The 16,268-nt window shown below is 37.9% G+C and overlaps 1 protein-coding gene across 2 annotated transcripts in view; it reads right to left on the bottom strand.

Moving 5' to 3' along the window:
* Positions 1-16,268, bottom strand: part of ZNF475 (zinc finger protein 475) — an 83,126-nt gene that overhangs the window by 50,518 nt on the left and 16,340 nt on the right. For both annotated transcript variants that reach the window (XR_010379555.1, XM_064483432.1), the window contains exons 5-6: positions 13,165-13,243; positions 8,590-8,705 (exon numbers count right to left, since the gene is read on the bottom strand). The gene's annotated coding sequence lies outside the window, so the exon portion shown is untranslated. The remainder of the gene's footprint in view (positions 1-8,589; positions 8,706-13,164; positions 13,244-16,268) is intronic.

Genomic DNA, 16,268 nt, shown 5'->3' with positions numbered 1-16,268 from the left:
TGGTTGAACCCAAAACATCTGAAGAAATACTTGGAGGCTGATGAAGCCAAAATATTTACCCATCCCTATTTATAACATTGTTGGGGGAAAAAAGCCCTTGATTCATGGCGACAGTTAAACCACTCACATGTGCTAGGTGGGCAACCAGCACAAGTTTACAGATCACTGTATTCCTTCTTCTGTTCCCAGTCAGGATATTCAATGCAACCTCAGATCAAAGTCACTGAAGCCCTTACCTAAATGGAGCTGGTCAGGTCTGGAATTGCTTAAGCTCTTCTCACCTAAAACAACTGCGAGTTATTTCAAGCTATTTGATACCCAATCAGGTTTGTGTCACTGTGGGATGATACCAGCCTCTACCAATAAGCCAGATCTGACCCCTTGTGGCAATAGCCCCGCCACAAGGAATTCTGGCTTATTTTTCCCTCATAAAACTACAGCTGTTGTGCCTGCACCAGCTCCTACCTTTTTTCATTAAAGGAATAAATCATGGTGATTTTATGGAGCAGGAGAAATGCTGCTCCTTGCTGGTATTTCTTCTGATGGTCCTGATGTCTCTTAATGGATGCAAAGTCCAAATCTTACTCTGAAAGATACTGATAGTCTTTTTGAGTTTATTTAAACTGGGCAGGGGCTACATTCTGTGTGGAAGAATTTTTTATTTGTTTGTTTTTAACAGCAGCAGCAGGAACTCAAACAGGATGTTTGTGGAGTTCGGTAAAATAGGTCCACTGGGCATCTGGGCATCTCGCCCTCTTCTATGCAGTTATTGTTTACTTCCCCTTGCCTTACCCCTAACTCAGAAACAGCCACGACATCAGCTATCTTAAATCCTTTAATAACCCTGCAACAGGAAGCATCAGCAGCCTTGTTTTACAGGTGTGGAAGCTGGGACTCCGGGGCTTTACTCGACTTGATCCTAATTGCAAGGCTAAGCCAAAGCAAATCTGGGACTGAAATGTAGGTATGTCTTTCTCTTGTCCAGTGACTCTCCTTCCCTTGCTTGTTGCAAGACCTCTCTACTAGATTACCACACAGAACAGTCTGACCTCAAGGAGAGAGTTGTTTTTCAAGATATGCCTTTTGTCACAACACAGTTGTTAAATAAACTGAGTATTATATACTGCATTGCATTAGAAAATGTCTAAATTTAAAACACTGCAAAATGTATCCTATGGTGGATTAGAATGAAAGGGGGTAGGATACACTTCAAATAGAGACCTCTAAAACTTAAAAAGAAAAAAAAGTATTGCATTTAATGTGTTAAAGTCCTACCCAATAGAACTCATATCCCCACCTCCCCCAGGACTCTCTGTCCCGGGGCAGTTTCTCAACTTTTGTTTTTTATTACTGCTCCCACTCCAAGTCTTTTTAGATATTTTTTCTAATTTCCCCCCACATCCCCATCATGAAATTTTAATACCACAGATATGCCTTATATCTGTTTACGTATTGTGGCCCTTTGGTGGCCTACAAACCAATGTGTTATCTAAGATTACATCATCCCAAACCAATTTTTACTGCCCCCAGGGAGAAGGGCATGCCCGAGGGACTTAAGTCCAAAGAGCTGACAATGTTGGCCTCAGACAGTCTCATGGTCAAGCCAATGCACAGAAAAAGTGACCAAGAGGCCACAGAAACCATGGAAACTCTTCTAAATTGCCAAAATAAAAAATTACAGTAAGTTATCCCTTAGCTGTATTCAAGAGAAAAATGGACTTACTTGAAAAGGGGCAATAAATGCATTATATTTTCTATGCATTTGAGTGGTTTTATCATAGAAATAGAACTCTTGGAGCTCAAGTGAACTGTAAAATAGCATCTAGCCCAGCCAACTGTCTTCAGGCAAGAGTATGTGATTGGTCTGTTTTAAACTGATGAGGCATCTAAGCTGAGGACATTAAATTATTTGTTTATGTGCCACAGACTTAGACTCTAATGAAAAAAGTTGTCAGAGGACTCCCTTGCTTTATTTTTGGCACAGTGAAAATATTGCTAGGGCAAGAGAAAGATTTCTTTCGATCTCACTTCCTACAGGCAAAGGATGTTTCTTCAGTATATCCACTGATAATAAAATACTTTGGATATACTGTGCTATAAAACCTCCTGTTTCAAGGCCCTGAGATTCTAGATTTTAAATATTTGCTGTGAGTCTGGGCAACTCATCATAGTTCTGGCTTTCCAAGCTGTCCTGACACAGCTCTCCACCCTGCTCTTCCACCTTTTTTCCAACACCCACTAAACCAGAACCAAACACAGTACTTGTAATAGTAGATGCTTAGTAAATGTTTGCCCTCTAAGTTGAGCACACATCTTCTTTGTAAGAGATAATAGTGACCAGCTTGGTTGAAGATGAGTAAAAGTTACAAGATGTTAAATCCAGATTAATACTCAAAAGTTTTCTATTTAATATAATGTAAACATTTTGAAATAACTTTTGCCTTTCTTTTCAGAGAATTGGCAGAAGTCCAAATCCTTAGGGCATGTAAACAATAAATGTTTAATAAATACTTAATCACTAGTTTATTACCCATAGATTCCTAAAGCTGGTTTAAATTAGAGTGTTCATGGCTGATAACAGTCTAATATTTCACCTTTTCAAGTGTGTTTTACAAGGGGCATTTCAACTTCTTAATTGAAAACAGTAAATTATACGGGAATTCCCTCTTATTCTAATTCTTTCCACAAGTTTCAGGGGGAAGGATGATTCTTCTCTGGTATGTTGCTTCCTTGGTTCGTCCCTCCTCTCTAGCACCTCTGATTTCTTCTATTCTACTGGCTTCAATCTTCAGACAATCTCAGATGTTCTCTGTCTCAAAAAAAAAAAAATCTGTATTTGCTGTGTGCACCCCCCCTGCCTTCTTGAGAAAGAGGAGTCTAAGCCACTGACTCCATTCTCCCCATATCTTCCTTCATTTTAATCACTCTCTCCAGCCTCATTTGGTTCCTATCCCCTTCTCTCACTGAAGCATCCTCTTAGAATATCACAAGTGCCATCCTGATCAACTCAGCCAAGAGTATTTCTCAGTTTCCATCACCCACAATGACTGTGATGCACTTAACGGTGTCACCATCTCACCTATAAGAAATTCTCTCCTCTCTTAACCACTCCATTGATTTTTTTTTTTAAGTACAGATTCCTCAGACTGACTTCAAGACCTGATGAATCTAAGTATAATCCATCCAAACAGAGTCCAAAAAACTAAACCACGGCCTGCAGCTCCTGATGTGGATGCTGCTGGTCACCAGGCTGAGTGAGTGGGCAGAGATGGCAGCCGGTTGATAGAGAGCACTGAATCCCAGAAGGAAAGAAGAGACAGGTTACTTTAGTTGTTTGTCAAACCTTGAGGCAGGCAGCTTGCTCCCAAGTTCTCCCGTGGCTGCAAGAGGATGGAGTCTTCTGTCTCTCCTCCCTCCCTGATCTCTTGCAGATCTTTGCTGAGATAGAAACTTGGTTACAGTAATAACATGTGAAAGCTTTACCAAAGAGTTGGTTAAGATCATCAAGATCAAGTTTGTTTGCCTTGTAGAAGCTCTCTCTGAATTCTCTGAAGCCTTAAGTTAACTCCTGTGGCAACCATGTCCCCACTGCCCTAGCAAGCTGCCCAATAAAGCTGGATTGAAGACTCATGGTAAGGAACACCAGAAAAAGACAATATTGTCCAGAAACCCAGCCTAGTCTGACTCTGTATGAACCAAAAGGAAACTTGATAGGAAGCTCATCCTCTGAATCAGTAGTTTTCAACTGGTGGCAATATCCCCCTCCGCCTGCACTGACATTACATTTGGCAATGTCTAGAGTTAATTTTGGTTGCCACATATGGATTTGGGGAGTGCTACTGGCATCTGGTGGGTACAGGCCAGGGATCCTGCTAAACATACTACAACACACAACACAGCCCCTCACAGCAAAGAATTATTTGGTTCAAAATGTCAGTAGTGCCAGTGTTGAGGCTTGTGCTCTGGACTCTCCATGTGTTCAAATGAGAATGCTTTCTTTCCAGAATAGCCTGTGTTAACAGGTTTTTCCAGACTCATGGTGCATAACTAAGAGATTACATTACAAATGAAGCAGCAGGCACAGAGATTTTAAGCAGCTTAGTCATATTTCTACAGCCAAGTGAGGACACCTTTGAAATGTGAACGCAGGCCCTGCCTGACGGACTTCGAAGCCTAGACTCTTTTCCACTTCATCTGCCCCAAGCTAGAAGGCAGACATTCAGTCCTACATGACTAAGGGTGAAATCACTTCTGCGATGCAAAAGCCAACTAGAGAAAGTGCAGAGACAGAGAACTGAGCCGAATCTTCCCCAGTGAAAGCTATAATGGAATTAGAGTGGGCAAGAACGAAGTTAGATGTCTGAGCTGTGGGCAAGTGAGAACTCTAACATATGGGGCCAGAGCCCAGTTACAGGAAGCTACTTAGACAAGGTCAGCTGGGCTGGACAAAGGCAGTCACACCGGTTTGTTCCTAGATAAAGCAAAGACGGGCAGAGGCTCTGCTGAAGTGATGATCCCAGGTAGGCGAATGTGGTCTTAATTCATTCTGCCCTTGAATGTGCCGTTTCTTATGTCCTTTGGGCCTTTAGCCATCTTGCTCTGTTGTTCTCCACAGGCTGCAACCAGTAAGAAGAAGTAACTTCTCCCTTCCCCATTACTTCCCAAATGTTCCTTCTCAGAGCAGATGCTCAATATACAACCATTGAATTTTGAACTTTATGGTTAATAAGATACTACTTTTGATTCATATTATTAGTAATAGTATATTCTTTCTCTAACAGCAGATTCAGATGAAAATTTTTATTTTCTATAATTGTGGAGTCCCTGATTTAACAAATATTAGCTATTTCTGTAGGCTAAACTCTACCCTACTTTAGTTATTTTTTGTTTTGGGGGGATGGGAAGATAATTAGGTTTATTTATTTATTTTTTTAATGGAGGTACTGGGGATTGAAACCAGCACCTCATGCATGCTAAGCACGCACACTTTACAACTGAGCTATACCCTCCTCCAACCATTTCATTTTACAAAAGAGGCTTCTAAGGTCCAGAGAGAGAAAATAATCCACTGAGTTTAATGCAGAGCTAAAAATATATATATATGTTCTTTCTCACTCTATCTTTTGATATTATTATTCATTTTCTTGAATGGGGTGTGTGTGTGTGTGTGTGTGCAGTAGAAAATTGAAAAATTAAAAAATGATATACATGAAAAAATAAATTCTTTTCCCACCCCTGACTCACCAGATTCCCCCTTCAGGACCTCCTGCAGCAGCACATCTGTTACCAGTTTCTTGCGCGTTCTTCCAGTCTGTGCATTTGCAGAAGTATACCTATGTGTGCATATCACCTCCTGACCTGCAGCCTGATGCCTTGCCCATTCCTCTCTGTGGCCACCGCAGCTACTATTGCTCAAGACCAGCCATGACAAAACAGATGACACATTTGTCCTGTTGAAGGAAAACTTGGTGACTCAGACCCAAACTGTTCCATACACCTTTCATCCTCATTACCAGGTAACTTTGCCAAGGTCAAGTGGTGACATTCTGATTTACTACTAAGCTGACTGAATACAACTCATATTTGACGAGAATCTGAAATTCAAATACCAAAAAGAAACAAAATACTTCCTTAAGGCATCCAGTTTCGTAATCGAACTTGCTGTTTTGCTTTGTTGAAAATATTATTTTCCTTTTAGTTCAATGAACAGTCTATTTGAAAGAAGAAAAATAAGACTTCCCCCAAACTCCCAATTAATCACCAAATCTTTAAATTTAAGATCCAGTTTTTACCATATTCTGAAATCTCCATTTAGCAGTTCAGAGAGCAAGGGCCAAGGAGCCTCATCATTTTCACTGGCCAGATTAGGCTGAGCCAAATTCAGGTTCCAGGTATGAAATGCAAATTTGGCTGACTGTGGATTTGCCATTTACTAGAACCTGTATTCGAATAAATCAGGGATACATTTCTCTTGGCTCTTATAGACAGTCTTTTAAATAATGACTTCAACCCTCCTAAGGTTTTTGTCCAGGTCGCCTGAAAGTGAACAATTTTCACAAGTTTGTTTTGGCATCCATGGCATAAATTTTTATTGAAAGTCACAGTTGTTTTAGTGGGCACCACAGTCTCCCAGGAGATCTCTGTAGGGGCCTCCCAGCCAATTTGATGAGAACTATGTGCACCTAAAACATGCCAAGTGTTGTAAGGGGTGACCTACCCTCTAACTCTTCGCTTGTCTGTACAAGACCACTGACTCATTTGTAATTTTGATTTAAGGACGTGCTCTTGCATGTGTCTGCAGCATTTCTGAAGCCAAACTACCATCTCTATATTGAAGATTCCTCTGCTTTTTTTCCTGTAAAAATTTCTGTTTCTCTGGAGTTACACTCAATTTATTCTGCTATATCAAACAGGTAAAGCAACAGCAAGATGGGTTCATTGGGAATATACTTTTTCCATGGAATTAAACAAAATAAACATTTGGTTGGGAAGAGATAGGAATGTAGCTCAAAACCCATTTTCAAAATGTCCTTTAAATAACGAATGGGAAAGATCACTGATTTAGAGGCTTCAAACAAGTATGCAGAGGTATTTTGAGACAAAAAAGGACATCTCTTATTTCTATACTACTATGCATAAATCATCACATAATCACCAGGAAGTCAAACCAAAATTGGCTTAAATCAGAGTTTACAAGGTCCTTGTCTCATGATTGAGAGGTCCCCCACATTTTTATTTTATTACTTTTTCTATATGCCATTTTATCCTTGTGTTTTATTACTGTGTTTGATTGGAAAACTTGTTAGAATTTTACTTTATAAAACACTTAAGAAGGCTTAACTTATTAATGGTTTAACTTTGAAACAGCATAATTCTCATTTTAAAAATTAAACTAAAATCCTCTAAGCCAGTTATTTCATACTTATAAGGCTTTCTTAGTAAATTTTTAATAAGGACAGAAAATTAATGCATAACAAAGAAAAAGATGTACATAAAAATAAATTTTATTGCTGCTCTCAGTGAAAAAATGTTTCACACCAACCAGAAGTGAAAAGAAACCTGCTATTTTACAATTTTCACCTTCGCTTCAATTATACTAACTTTAATATTTTTCCTTTGAATTCTCCAGGGTCAGACAACAGTCTTAAACCTCAAGATTATAAAAATAAGAAACCTTTCCAAAATCACAAGGGTAAAGTCTCAACCTGCTGTTAAAAATACTACTGCTGAGGGCAGTGTTTCCTTCTCTGGGCAGGTTTCAAAGGTTCCATGAACTCAGAGAGCTACAGTGGGTAACACTGAACTGCATGGAGCACGGCATTCTGCACCACTCTGTCGCTGGAGAAATACTATGGCAGATCCTGGGAGTTGTCCCACCAACAGTCATTCCCTGCCTCATTTTCCCTTCCCTGCTTCCCACTACAGAGGCTAAAAAAGGAAGATTACTTTCCCATTATCCCTTCCATCCGGGGATAGCTATGTCACCAAGTTCTGGCTAAGACATAAGAAGCAGTTTACAAAGGCAGTGATTCTCAGACTTTACTGTGTATAAGAATCACCTGAGGGATCTTGTTAAAATGTGCAGTCTGAATCAGTAACCAGGATGGAGCCTGAGACGCTGCATTTTGAGTTCCCAGGTGTGGTCTGAGGACCACTATTTGAGTAACAAGGTAACTTGTAACAGAGGGCTTCTGGTAAGGATTTTCCTCCTTTATTTGGATAGAGATGTGCAAGGAGAAAGCTGCTTCCTGTCCTTTCCTCTAACTTGCTTTTGAATAGGACTGAAGAAGGAGGTGGGTGTGGGGCTGTGTTAGCCATCTTGTATCCAAGAGGGACGGAAGCCAACAGGCTGAGCATAGTGAAGGAGAAGAATGGAAAGTGTCCATGCATTTGACAATGTCATTATGCCACTGAAGGTAAATAATCTTGGGCCCTCCTACCTCTAGACTCCGTATTTTAATGGTATAACAAATATCATGAGGGTTTTAAGTCACCAGTTGTCATATTTTCTGTTGTGAGCAAAGAAACAGTTCTTATCTATTACATGAACTAAGCTGATCTATTCAGAACCGGGCTTATAATCTATCAGCCCAGAGGCAAATCCTGTCTCTTACAGCCTATGGCCCACGGAGAGTCACTGGGCCTGGAGAATGGTAATTCTATGGTTTCAAGATATCTAGTAGAGAACATTCACTCATGTGCTGCTGGAAAAGAATTTATTCTTAAGATTGTAGCAATTTGCTTTTAAACCCCTGGCATAGAAGTAGGGTAATAGGAGAATGGAGAGAGGCAAAAGATATCTAAGTGTTTCTTCTACTGCCTTACTCTTTTTAGTGAAACTATTCTGAAGAATAAGAGAATTAAGCTGTTTCCCACAGTAGAGCTCATAAAGTGAAGTTAGTTGTGGAAATCCACTGGCATTTATAGGTATCTTCTGATGTTCAGTACTGAGGACATGGGTTGCAGAATTACCATAAGTTTACTAACAAGTAATATTTTGGAAAAATCTCACAACTGTTCTTCTTGTATTGAACAAACACTGGTGGGTGTAACTTTGTCAACAATGCATTTTGAATTTCTTTGCTTTACCTTAAGTACTTTTACCTCCAAAAGAACTCCAGTCTTTCCAGTTCTGCTCAAATTTTTGGTAGCTTTATGTTTACTGTCTCAATTTTCTCATTGTAGTAGTTAGGTTATAATCTTATCTGTAATACAAAACAAAATAACAGTAGCTTAAATTAGAGAGAAATGTATTTATGTCTTATTTAACAGTCTGAGTGATAACAGTATAAGACAGATACAGTGTCATGGTGTCAAGGACTCACATGTGTTGCTTCACCATCATGTGACTTCCATCTCATGGTATGAGGTGGTTGCTCAAGTTCCCACCATTATATCTCTATTCCAACCCGTTAAAAGGGGGAAAGGAAAAATGGAAGGGATATCCCTTCCATTAAGAGCCATGTAGGCTTTAAGGACCATGTAACCAAGTGAAACTCAAGGTTTTGTTTGTTTGTTTTGTTTTTTAACTCAAGATGTGAAGTGTGAAGAATGCAGTTGAGGGACAAGCAGTCTCTGCCACACTCAACTGACATTAATGAGTGGGGTTGTAGCTGTCCTTGTGCTTTGTTAAAAGAGCGACTACTTTGCTCATTGCCATTGCCATAGTTATTTGGAACAAAAGAGAAGGTCACAGATGGCACACTGCAGCCAGAAGATTTGGCTGCAGAGCACAGCAAGAGTTTCCTGGGAACTTTCAGGACTATCTGGGAGAATTTGAGAGTTACTAGTTTTTCCACAAAGCAGGGGCTGTGTAGCTAGAAAAATACTGATTTGTAATTGTCCATTTTCCTTCTTGCTGTGATTATGAGAATTCATTCTTCATTTAATAGTTCCCACAATTCCACATTTCCCAATGGCTATTATATGGATATGGTTCAAAGCAAGCCTGATTGATACCATCTTCCAGGGGCTACTGCTTCCATCTGAAAGAGACACACATCACTTTTATTCCCATTCCATTGAGCAAAAAGCAAGTCACAGCTTTAAAGGAGGGCAGGTAATGAAAATAACTACCACATGCCCAAAAGGAGGAGAATATTTATAATAGTCAAATAACTACCATAGTATTTAAACAGTGAATTACAAATGTCGTGTGATAAGACTGGAAATATTAGCTATGATGATTGCTATAGCCAAATCAAAATTAAATTACTCCCCCTAATTTTGGCACCAACAACTGCATTAGTTACTACACTCCTCACCTAGTGCAACTCTTCATGACTCCCTTAAATACGGGTTGTGCCTACTAATGCATGACCTAATAGCCAAAGAGTATAAAGGAAACCATGATTCTGTTGGTCTGCATTACATTGAAAAATTGGCCATGAAACGAAAAAGGTCTCACTTTTGATGCAGAAAAGAAGTTATATTTCAAAAGTATTTTCCACTTTCCTCTAGAATGCTACAGTGGACAGGGCTTAGACTAGGAAAATTTGTGAATAAGGTATGATTTGGAGCTATTTCACAATTGTTTGGGGGTAATACCTTCTTTCCACTCCTACTCCTGTTTTCCAAGTCTTCCACAAGTCTAAGATACACACCTAAGTTTTCATTTTCTAAGGAGAAACTCTCAGTAGGAACTGTTTCTATTGAAAAGTTCATAAAATTTAACACTACTGTAACCCATTCCTTAAGGACATGTGACCCTTTCCACTAATAAATGCACAAATTAGCAAGGGCTTTCAATACCTGAAGCCAAAGCAGAGAGAAACAGTAGGGATTTCAAAGTTCAGGAAAAGAATGGTAGGAGATCTTTTTGAATAGAGCTTCCCTTGGGGGTTTCCATCAAATCATTCCACTGACTTTGAAATGATAGTCTGATGATGATGAATGTTAAAATGTGAAAGAAACATTCTAATATTCCTACACATGCTTCCCTCTGCAAACATAGTACTTCCTTTTAGTTTTTTGTCCACCACATATTTTCCTCTGCTTTGTGGGCTTTCACACGCCATTAGTAGTGCCTGAAACGCACTTATTCTTCCCTAGCCCACCCAGTTTTTGCTGACTAGTTCTTTATTCTTTAAGCTTTATTTAAATGTTACCTCTTCTAGGAAGCCCTAGAGGGCTCTGGAATTAAGGGATTGAGCCCCATCTACATGTTTTCCTAGGACATCTATTTTCCCATCCAAAGCACTGTCTCTTCTGTAGACTGGTCTGCTCCACTCATAACAAGAAAAGCTTTATCAGGACAGGGGTGGTGTCTCCCTTGGTCACTGATGCTTTCCTAATACGTCAGGAATAGTATTTGACATAGTGCTTAAAAAGGATATTTTGAGTAAATTAATTAATATATTTAACATTGTAGAAAAGTATCTCTTCCTAATATACTAATTATATATTATTGCACAATTGTACCCTTCCTTAATGTTTGAGTTTCAAAATTTAACTATTGTGGTAAATTAATAATAAACATATATAGACAGATACACTCTATTAGATTTAGATCTAGGCAAATTAATAATCTATAAGTAGATAAATAATCCCCCAATAGGTTAAATAAAATATGTAAAAAGCTATGATGAGTACAAAGATGCTCTTAAAAGTCTTGTTTATCAAACTTAAATATCAGATATATTTCAAATGGTCACCAATATGGAATTATGTAAATAAATTATTATGTGACCTCTGAATAGAATAATGTAGCCAATGAAATGCTAACTACAAAAAAAAGAGGGTTGAGGAGACTATGTCATAACATGGAAACGCCTTATAATAAAATGGTAAACGATTACAAAGTAAGATACTAAATTATATGGCCATCATTATTATAACTATGTGAAAATAAATAAATTAGTGATTACATTAGAGTGGTGGATTATATTTTCCTTTAGTTCATATTTTAATTCACATGATTGTTACTTTTTATGATTATGTTACTTTTATAACTAAAGTATGTAATAAAGAAATTTGTGACTTTAAAACCTAATCAATATATATTATGGGTGACAAAATATGAATTTGACTAACCATTATGATTCAAAATTTGAAGGATGAGATGCTAATAATGGAAACAATAGTATTGACGGATTAAGAGCTGAGATTTTACTTAGTATAACTAACAGGAAATAAATTACTAGTCAGATAACAAATGTTCTTTTGGCAGAACTCCCTTTGCCCAACAGAATGAAGGCAGCTGCCTTGTTACCAAGCAGGGAGGAAGGCACACCTAGAAGGTGGCCATGCTAATCATAATAGGAAATGCTCGTGTATAATTCTTATCTCTGTAAATAGAAATGCTGAATTTTTATGTGAAACACCTGAATGACTGGGTGCCAAACGCAGAAGAAATGTAAAGGTAGAATGAGCAAACAGCTAAGCAAGGTAGTGTTTCAGAAAAGAAGTATCACGTTAGGCCTTGTCTCAAAAGTCAGTGGTCTTCTTGTGAAGAGAAGTGTTCACAGAATCTATTAAATGCACACTCAATCACAAAACAAAACCCATCTGTTTAAGATCAACAATTGCAATAAACATGTTAAAGGAAGGAATGTGGAAGGCAAACATATATTATAAAACAAAATCTACCCTCTTGGGATAAGTAATATTTCCTTTAAAAGAACTGCAGTGCTCCAGAACGTATTCTTTATACCAAAAGAAATAACAGTTAGATGCAGAAACCACGTTAGCAGAGGCATATTCAGTTCTTTGAGAGGGAAGATTAAGCTGAAAATCATGCACATAATCCCATTGTGCAGCATGCCAAATTTCCTTAGATGCAACTGACAAAAGAAAAAATATGTATAACTGGAGTGTATCCTAAAATTTAGAAACACAAATTGCATATCTTAAACTCATGACTTAGATGTATTAAATTGTTTGGCTAATCTAAGAAGTTATTTGTCAGGAACTTCAACACAGTATCATGATTTACTAATTTATATTTGGACACCAGCACTAAATGAATGTATAAGCATATTTAAAAGGATGTATTTGAGGGAGCAAGGCTGGGGCAATAGAATACTGAAGGCTAAACTGAGGGTTGTTTTTTCCCCTTTTCAGTATTTTTGTGGCAAAGTTTCATGCACAGGGACACATGCCATATTAGGTATGCAGCAAGTGGAAAGAAAAAAAATCTTTTATTTTCCTGGTTTTTTTTTTTTTAAACTAGTCCTGTTTTTAAATATCTCTCTTGAGAAACACACTTTAATAAGTGTCCAGTTCAGAACAAGTGGCCTCTTGGTCAATGTTGAATGGTTGGGAGCTGTGCCATCCAAGGTAATAACCACTAGCCACACATAGTTATTGAATGTAAAAGTAAATTAAAATTAAATGTGACATTTAATTCAAGTGCTCAGTAGGCACATGTGGCTAGCATACTGTATACTGTAGATTACAGAACATTTCCATCACCACTACTGGATAGCACTGGTCTGGGGGAAGTTTGAGAGGAACTACTCTATAGGAATCTTGGATTTAGAGGACCAGTGAAACGCTAAGCAAGATCTGAAGGGTGGGGGGGGGGGGGTGAGAGCTGCAGTGTTGCGAGGAAGCGAGGTCCTTATTAGAAAAGAGGGCCTGTTGGTTATAGAAATTTCTGGAGTATTTTTAAAACACAGATACCTAATATTCAGTGTGAAGTGCTCCACCTCATCCCATCCATACCTTTTATCCCATATCTTCTGGAAACTCTCCTCTACACACAGCCAGTGGTATTTAAGGAGGAATGGGTCAGTGTCCTAGACTGTAGGTGAAATGAAGAGTTGAAATCAGAAATTCAATAGAAGTAGGAACTTAAGATGAAAGATAGCCAGGAAAAAAAAGACACCCTCTCTCCCCACCCCGTTATTGCAAAATAGCCCCAAGTAAGAACCCCTAGAAAGGGGCTTGCGTCAACTTTTTATTTAAACTAATCAAAGGACAGGTGATCCCAACTGACCCTGGAATTACTTCAAGTTGCCAGATGACACAAGTTATACATGTATGAAAAAAACTGTAAATTACCATTTCTTTGTCTTTATTTTCAGAGAGACAATAAACATTTTCTTAGGCATTAAGGATAAAATAAAGAACACAAATGCATTCTATTTATCCAGTTCAGAAAAGGCTTTAAGTTAAAAAGAAATAGAATTTTTTTTTTGAGATGGGAATTCCTTGCTTGCTGATGAAAAATCGATTTTGCAACTTCCTCTTAAATTTGTGTTATCTCTGTCTGCTCTTTGCTACCAGTTTCAGAAACTAAGAATAGAAAGGGCCTTCCTGCAGCACCTACTTTTTGAGGTAAATATTCCAATTCAGAAATAAATTAAAACTTATGTCATGAGGTTTCTGTTGTCAATACCAGAATGTCCGCTGGCTTTTTGGGTGGGTGCAAGAGTGACTGACTGTTCTTTTGTTTTTTAAAAACCAATAACATCCACCATATTAAACAGGAATTTGATGTTTATTTGTGGATTTTTAAAAAAGCCTTTTAGTCAGCCCTGCAAATAATGCAGACTTCCAAAATTAAAGAAATACCAAAATAACTGTGGCATTTCCTCAGTTGAGCAGAATGGTTCCTTTAGAGCAGATCTGCTGCATAAACACTGAACATTTTCTTTCCCTCCAGTAACATCTGTGAACAAGTTTACCACTTGGGAAAATGAAGGACTAATAACTACATCCAGACATGGGTGGGTACAGGTGCTTCAACACATAGTTCCACAAACACATCTCAGTTCCGACAAATGGGCTATTTCTGACTAACCTCTTCAGACTTCAGTCACACTGTGTGTTCGGCCTGGGAGAAGGGCGACCTGCTGGCAGGGCTGTCAGCAGCATCATCTAAAGGCACTGACTTTTTACTGGAACAGTGCATTCCCTGAACATATTGACTCTCTGAACAGAGAACACCAGCCCAACAATTTATTAAAAGCAATTGTGTGTTTCCTAGCTCTAGCCAAACATTTGGTGCATGTTATACAACACTCCAAGACCAAACTTCAGTCCTACATCTTTGAAGAAAAGCTTCTCCAAGTAGCCCCGATTCTGAAGAACCTCTGATTTCCCATGGCAACCATCGTTTGGACTGTTCATTGGACACTTACCCAAGTACTGCCTTGTGAGAAGTACCTCTTTTGTTTGTAATAAAGTTATATACAATTTTTATTCTATTTAATTTCTCTCATTTAAAACTTTTCCTCCTTCCCTCTTGCTATACTTCATACTCTTTAATGGCAAAGACAACTTTTTATACTTATTTGTTTGCCAAATAATTCTGGGTATGATAGACTACCCAACAGGCCTTAATACATTTTTGTTGATTTGAAAACAGTATTTTTAAATTGCAATTTAGAAATATACACAAACTCCTATCCCCTTATAAAATTGTTTTGGGTGGCAAGATGACATTTGTTTCATACCTGGTAGTATGAGAGGAAAAGAAATTAATTTTTTGTAGGAGGGGATCTTTCCTCTTATCCCTGAGGATGGGCAGCTTGAGGCATTTAAGTAAGCCTGTCAATAGGCAGGTTTTGGTATCATACTGATGCATCAAACATGTATATACACATGAAATCAATACTATAATCAAAACAGTCAACATGATCATCTCTTCTGAAAGTTTCCTTGTGCTCCTTTGTGTCCTTCCCTCCTGCCCTCCATTTAACATGAACCTACTATCCCCAGACAACCACTGCCAACCTTCCAACACTATAGATTACTCTATATTTTCTGGAATTTTATACAAATGGAATCATAGTGAATAGTCTTTTGTTTAGCCTCTTTCAATCAACATAATGATTTTCGAGGTTCACACATGTTGGTGTATTCATAAATAGCTCAGTCCTTTTTATTGCTGAGTAGTATTCCATTGTATGGATATGCCAAATTTGGTTAATCTATTCACGTTTGATAGACATTTGGGTTGTTTCCAGCTTTACAATTAAAGCTTCTATGAGTATTTGTCTATTAAGTCTTTGTATGGACATATCCTTTCATTTCTGTTGAGTAAATGCCTAGGAGTGTAAAGACTAGATCATGATAGGTGTCTATTTAACTTTTTGAGACCACCAAATTGCTTTCCAAAGAAGTTGTATGATTTTGTATTGCCAACAGCCGTATGTGAGTGTCAAAGATCCTCCACATCCTTGCCAACACATGATATAATTAAACTTTAATTCTAGCCACTCTAATAGGTGTATAGTGGTATCTTGTATTTGTGGTTTTGCTTGCATTTCCTAAGAACTAATGATTTTTAATGTCTGTTCAGGTGCTTATTTGCTATTCATAGGTCTTTTTGGTGAAGAGTCTGTTAAAATATTTTTCCCAATTAAAATTTTTGATAATTTACCCACTTTTCAATTTTGAGAGTTCCTTATGTAATCTGCATACAAGCCCTTTATCAGACATACAGTTTTCAAATAGATTTCCCAGTCTGTGGCTTAATTCTCAGAATTTAAAAATTTTGATGGAGTCTAATTTATCACATTTTTGGTATTTTATTTATGATCTTTGCCTAAATCAAGGTCAAAAAAGTTTTCTCCTGTTTTTTTCTGGAAGTTTTATAGTTTTAGATGTTATAATTGAGTTCATTTTGTATATGGAATGAGCTATCGGTTGAAATTTATTTGTTTGCATATGAATGGCCATTTGTTCCAGTACCATCTGTAGAAAAGAACATCCTTTCTTCACCCAATTACCTTTGAATTTTATTGAAAATCATCTGACCATATACTTGTGGGTCTGTTTCTGGACTCCGTACTCTGTCCAGTGATAAATCTGTCTACCTT

Source organism: Camelus dromedarius, chromosome 3 (assembly GCF_036321535.1).
Source record: "Camelus dromedarius isolate mCamDro1 chromosome 3, mCamDro1.pat, whole genome shotgun sequence".
NCBI classification, from domain to species: Eukaryota; Metazoa; Chordata; class Mammalia; order Artiodactyla; family Camelidae; genus Camelus; species Camelus dromedarius.
Note: the sequence above shows the minus strand (reverse complement) of the source record. Positions and strands in the feature narration are given on the sequence as shown.